At 28.1% G+C, this 6,751-nt stretch overlaps 1 long non-coding RNA gene across 1 annotated transcript in view; it reads left to right on the top strand.

Annotated features, from left to right (window-relative positions):
- The first annotated feature begins 3,034 nt into the window (after positions 1 to 3,034).
- LOC124888067 overlaps positions 3,035 to 6,751 on the top strand; it is a 7,303-nt gene continuing 3,586 nt past the window's right edge. Inside the window, exon 1 of the long non-coding RNA XR_007045995.1 lies at positions 3,035 to 3,378. This is a non-coding gene — a long non-coding RNA (uncharacterized LOC124888067). The remainder of the gene's footprint in view (positions 3,379 to 6,751) is intronic.

Genomic DNA, 6,751 nt, shown 5'->3' with positions numbered 1-6,751 from the left:
AAAGAAAATGGAATCTTTAAAAAGAAATTTTCAGATACCCTAAATAATTACTCTTGTAAATGTTTCAATTTAGAGAAGATAAAACAGGACTTACAAGCTTCTTATGGAGAAAATCCATTAGAAAAATAGAATAACAACCATGAAAAAGCAGCTTTAATTCTTAAAGATCCTAGTATCATAATAAGAGTTAAACCAATGCTTTATAATGAAGAAGATAAAACTGAATTTAAAATTCAGATACAAGAACTCCTTAATCTTAAATTAATAAGAGCAAGTAAAAGTCCTCATAGTAGTGTTGCATTTATGGTAAGAAATCATGCAGAACAAAAAAGAGGAAAAGCTCAAATGGTTATTAACTATAAAGAGCTAAATAAAAACTGTGTTTTTGATGGATGTTTTATTCCAAATAAAAAAAATCTAATTAACCTTGCTAAAGGAAAAACCTACTTTTTAAAATTTGATTGCAAAAAGTGGTTTTTGGCAAATTAAACTTTCAGAGGAATCAGTGCCTCTAACAATATTTAGCACTCCCAATGGACATTTTGAATGGTTAGTCATGTCATTTGGATTGAACAATGCACCACAATTTTTTCAAAGAAAAATGAATAAAATATTTTCTGAGAAATTTTTTTTTAATCGTCTATATAGATGACATTTTAGTATGTTCAGAAACATACCAAGAACATTTAACACATTTGAAAGAATTTTCTAACCTTTGTGTTAAAAATGGAATCGTTTTAAGCCAAAAGAAAGTCGAAATAAGCAAAAATGAAATAGAATTCTTAGGAATGATAATTTCAAAAAATGGGATCGAGCTGCAAGCTCATGTTTCAAAGAAAATAATAGAATTTCCTGATAAATTAACAACAAAATAAGAGATACAAAGGTTTCTTGGTTGTTTGAATTACGTAGGTGAATTTATCCCAGAGTTTGCAAGAAAAAAGAAATCCTTTGCAAAAACTCATTCGGAAGTCAAACCGACTTGGATGGACTAACGAACATACTATTTATGTTCAAAAATTAAAAGAAGAATGCGCTAAGTTACCAAAGCTTAGGTTACCAAAACCAGAAGATAATTTGGTTTTACAAACTGACGTCTCCGATTATCATTGGGGAGCATTATTACAAACAGATTTAAATGAAATCTGTAGATACACAAGTGATACTTTTAATGAAGCTAAAGTTAACTACTCAACTAACGAAAAAGAATTACTTGCAGTATTAAAAGGAATACGAAAGTTCTCTACATTTTTATTACCTAAACCATTTGTTGTTAGAATAGATAACACTTAAATATCAGGATTAATATTTAACAAATTACCTTCAGAACTACAATACAAAAGGTTACACAGATGGCAGGTAATATTGTCATTTTACACTTTCAAAATTGAAAATATTAAAGGATCTGATAATGTTTTTGCAGATTTTCTTTCAACAAACGTTCAATATGGACGATAGAACAAAAGCATTGACCAACAGAATATGGCAAAAGATGAATAACATTGATGATGCCATAAACCAAAAAAGCAACATGTTGTACAGTATAAGAGACGAACTTGTATCCTTGACAGAAAAAATAAGGAAATTATAATTTGAACTAAGTCGGCTTAACACCGAACAAGCTGACAATATGGCGGAATTCCAACTTCTCTGCAAACATCTAGATTCCAGACCCAAGGGTAACAAAGTGACAGGAGATGTCCCACTAGCACCTAGTGCCAAAAACATCTCGACGGTAAAGCCGGATATGCCGATAGCAGAATCTTCAAATAAAGCTAAACGCTGAGCAAAGGGAAAATTCCCTAACAAAGTGAAAGAAGATGTCCCATTAACACCTAGTTCCAAAAACATCTCGACGGTATGCTCGGATATGCCGATGGACGAACCTTCGAAAGAAGCCAAACGCCGAACACAAATATAGAGAAAATTCTCTAAAGTAGTTAAATCAGTAGAAATTGAAAAAATTTCTGAGATATCAGAAAAAAAGGACTAACTTTTCATCAGAAAAATAGTTTGTTTCTTCTTTTCAGGTAGGAAAAATCCATCCAAAGGAGGACGAATATCTGAAGTTTACAAAATAAATTTACAATCTTCCAGATACATGTGGAGAAACTTATAGAGTCTTAGAATCAAAAAGTCTATATCCTAGGATTAGCATATTTCCAGGCGGATCAGCGGGCTTCACAGCCCAATTATTTGAATTTGGCTACCTAAACCAAGTTTATTCCAAACCAAATTTATCTGAACTAGAAGGATTGCCCATACATCTGACAAGTGCAATCAAGAATTTTGCTGGAAACGAAGCAGTTTATTATAGGTTCTTCAGCATAGCTATGGAATCTCAAGATGACCAAGAATATTTTCCTACAGTTAACTACATAGCGGTGAAAAAATTAAGGAATTTTAATATCAGTGCCACAGGAGTTGATAAAAAGATTTCTTATTTTAGTAAAAAATGGATTCAAACCAGACGAGCTTTAGGGATGAAAGTAGTATATCACATCCTTAAAACAAATATGCAGAAAATTATAAAGTCCTCAACAGGGATACAAAATGGATTCTTATGACCAAAGGGAGATCAAAATCAGTAGTCTTAAAGGACAAAATTACTGAATTCGAAACACATTAATTTCCAGCCACTCCAGAAACATGGACCATGGCATGCAAATTTTTGAAACGTGAACATCTCGAGATAAAGGATGAAGATAGCTCTTCAATGTCAGACTAGATGTAACTTACAACTATAAAGCAAAGACAATAATAGAAAAGAAGACGTAAAGCAAAAGTAATTACGTCAAAATAAGTGTCGGCACTAAACGACAAAAATGATAGAAGAAATTGGACCCCACGTTCCAAATAGAAGCCAATTAGGAGAAAGAAGAATCTTATCTTATCTTGATAGGGGACTAAAAGATAAATAAATAGATTTATAGAGATGATCCTATAGAAAATAAATATTGTAAATCCACCCCTCCTTGTAACTGTAAAAGGAGAGATAGAAACCCATATAAGACAAACTATATTTTCTCTGAATATTTTCTTTCTTAGAAAAATGCTAGGTATCTTCTACATGAGTGAGTAAGAGACACCTCTCCCATCAGGGAAAGGTAATAAATAGTGTGTATGTAAGTATAAGGAATATCAGATTAAAGATTTTTCGTATGTTATAATATGCTCAAGAAATAAAAAGTTTGTTTCATATATCATTTGCCAATCTTTTGTGCTGGTAAAAAATGAAGGTTGTGATCTTCAGCCTTAACGGAGGAAGGACGGAGCAGTAGCCTGAGACAGTGAGTCATAATAGGCTAAAAAGTTCTTCATAGACGGAAGGAGAAGCACTGTGGTGTTGATACAACTAACATACAAGAAAGTTGAAAGGTATATACATAAACTCTACCATTTCATGAACATATTAGCATAAAAAAAGTCTGTTTTCATATTTGCTCTATACCTTCATACATATTATATATTACTAAGTACCTATAGGGAATATAAAATTATGAAATGTTTATATTTATTATCATGAGAGTGGTACAACCACAATTACATTAACTTAGAAGAAAAAAATTGGAAACCATAATTATTATAAGAAGGATTAATGAAGCTTTAATAAATTTGAGAAACTATGGTAGAGAAATCTATCTTTTAAGAAAGAATACTTCGAATAATCTTGTGAAATCTAGAATTAATGAAGTAGAGAAGCTACTGCTTAGAGCACAAGATAGAGATCAAGCTTTAAAAAATATATACGTTTATCTGTTAAAAAGATCTAAGGCTAAGTTAAATAAATACTTACTTAATACTGCCTAAAGAGTCATTATACGATTTTTTTAAATGAAAAAACATTAATTACTATTTTAAAAGTGATAAAATTAAATAAAGATTTACAAAAGAAAACTCTTGAAAAAATTATAGATCATCTTGTTCAAGAACAGTGGTCTATACATGACTATTCGTATGTAGATAGTGATGATGATCCATACTATTGGTATGATGATGGTTATTTCACTGATTAAGTGAATAAAAATTCTACATGCACACCCTGTTTGCGAAAAACTTCATTTTATTGATTAATTACTATTTTAAAGGTGATAAAATTAAATAAAGATTTACAAGAAAAAATTCTTAAAAAAATTATACATCACCTTGTTCAAGAACAATGGTCTATACATGACTATTCGTATGTAGATAGTGATGATGATCCATACTATTGGTATGATGATGATTATTTCACTGATTGAGTGAATAAAAATTCCGCATGCACACCTTGTTTGTGAATAGCTTCATTTTATTTATTAATTACTATTTTAAAAGTGATAAAATTAAATAAATATTTACAAGAAAAAATTCTTGAAAAAATTATAGATCATCTTGTTCAAGAACAATGGTCTATACATGACTATTCGTATGTAGATAGTGATGATGATCCATACTATTGGTATGATGATGGTTATTTCACTGATTAAGTGAATAAAAATTCCGCATACACACCCTGTTTGCAAACAACTTCATATATATATATATATATATATGCAACTAAAAGAGAATCTCACCTCCAAAAAGATCTTGTGTTGGGGGTTTTGTGTTTGCTTAGGCATGCCCATGGCCCGCATAAGTACAATGTAGCCATTTATATAGGTGATGATTTTCTTTTACGTACAGTTTACGAATCTTAATTTCTTTCCATACATTTTAGGACCTTTTTAATCTTAGTACTCTTATACTTTATGTATTTTATATATAGCTTAGGACTCTTAATTTCTTCACATATAATTTAGGACCTATTTTATTATAGGACTCATATGTTTTGTGTATTTTAGGATTTTTAATTTTCTTTTCATGTACTTATTTAATTAGAATTCTTCCTCCAGAAAGATCTCGTGTTGGGGTTTTTTCATTTTTATGTTTGCTTAGGTATGCCCATTTTTTTCATGTATTTATTTAATTAGGATTCTTTTCATATATTTTAGGAGTCCTTAATTTAATAAAATAATAATTAGAGGAAAATGGTGAAAAGATGATTTTTTCTATTACGCAACTTTTAGTGAAGGGCAAAAAGTTCAATTCACTTTTCTAAGTGTCTTCACACTTTTAATATATTATATAGATATATAAATTATATAGATATAGATATATAGATATATATATATATATATAGTTTCATTGAGACCCTCATATTTAGTAAAATTATGAATTGACCCCGGCGACAAAATAGAAACAGTTACGTCAGTTACCCATCTCTTTCAATAGTGACTTTTGTCATTTATGATTTTCCTTATTAGCCCTTCAACTTTCCAAGTTTTTATATTTGGTACTTAGCTTTTCCATAATTATGGTAATAAGGATAAAAGAAAAATTTATACAATTAGATTACTTCATTCAACTGCATTGACCATCCAGGATCTTCGAGAGCAGAGAAAAGGATAAAAGGATAGGTAGCTAGCGAGAAAAATAGTGGATATGGTAACAATTACAATGAATTACTAGAATAAGTTTAGTTTGTAATTTTATATATATATATATATATATATTGAAAACTCTTAAATTTTATAATTTTTTCTATATTTTATACATAATTTGTTTTATATTTATAGTAGCAGTTGCAAAAATATATAATCAAACTACTTATTATATGGTAACAATATAGATAAATTTTTACTCAGTTTGTAATTTAATAAATACATTACCTTTTCTTTAATATTTTTTAAGGTTATTTTTATTTTATCTACTCCCCAACTTTCCAAGTTTTTCATATCTAACTCTAAGATTTTTTCACATAATTATGGTAACAAGAATTAGATCTGATATATGGTAACAATATCAATAAATTTCTAGAATAAGTTTAGTTTGTAACTTAATAAAAATATTAACATTTTTTTTATAGTAGTTTGATAAATTTTAAGAATTTTCGTTAACAACTCTCCAACTTTTCAAGTTTCTCTATATTTCACGCTCAAAATTTTCATATTTACGATAGCAAACAAATAAAAATTTATATGCAATCAAATTACTTATGTGTGATAATAATATATATAAATTTCTATAATAGATTTAGTTTGTAATTCAATAAAAATGTTGAACTTGTTATAATATATGTCAAAATATACAACTGTTATTAGGTATTAGCTACGATTTTCAAATATGTAGTTGCACTACTAAAAAAAACTGAAAAACCGACCATGAAAAAACGACCACAGATTGTGATCGGAAAAAAACTGACCACATCTGGTCAATATTTTTTTTTTTTAAATTCTTTTTAAAGCGACCACAAGTGGTCACTTTTATATTTTAAAATTTCAAAATAATTTTTTCAACAATTTTTATATTAATTATTAACTATTTTATAAATAAAAATTAAAAACAAAAAAAGAAAACCGACCACTTGTGGTCAGTTTTCTTAAAAAAAATAATTAAAAAATATTTTTAAAAAAACCGAGCACTAGGGGTCGGTTTTTAATTTTATTTTTTAAAAAAAAATATTTTTAAAAAATCAACCACAAGTGGTCGGTTTTTAATTATTTTTTTAAAAAAATAATTTTTAAAAAACTGACCACAAGTGGTCGTTTTTTTTTTTCTTTTTAAAGCGCCCGCAAGTGGTCTCTTTTATATTTTAACATTTCAAAATAATTTTTTCAATAATTTTAATATTAATTATTAATTATTTTATAAATAAAAATTAAAAAACATAAGAAAACCAACCAGTTGTGGTCGGTTTTTTTAAAAAAAAATAATTAATTTTTTTTTAAAAAAA

This window comes from Capsicum annuum, chromosome 10 (genome assembly GCF_002878395.1).
Source record: "Capsicum annuum cultivar UCD-10X-F1 chromosome 10, UCD10Xv1.1, whole genome shotgun sequence".
Lineage (NCBI taxonomy): Eukaryota > Viridiplantae > Streptophyta > Magnoliopsida > Solanales > Solanaceae > Capsicum > Capsicum annuum.
The sequence above is the reverse complement of the archived record's forward strand: the minus strand, read 5'-3'. Positions and strand labels throughout refer to the sequence as shown.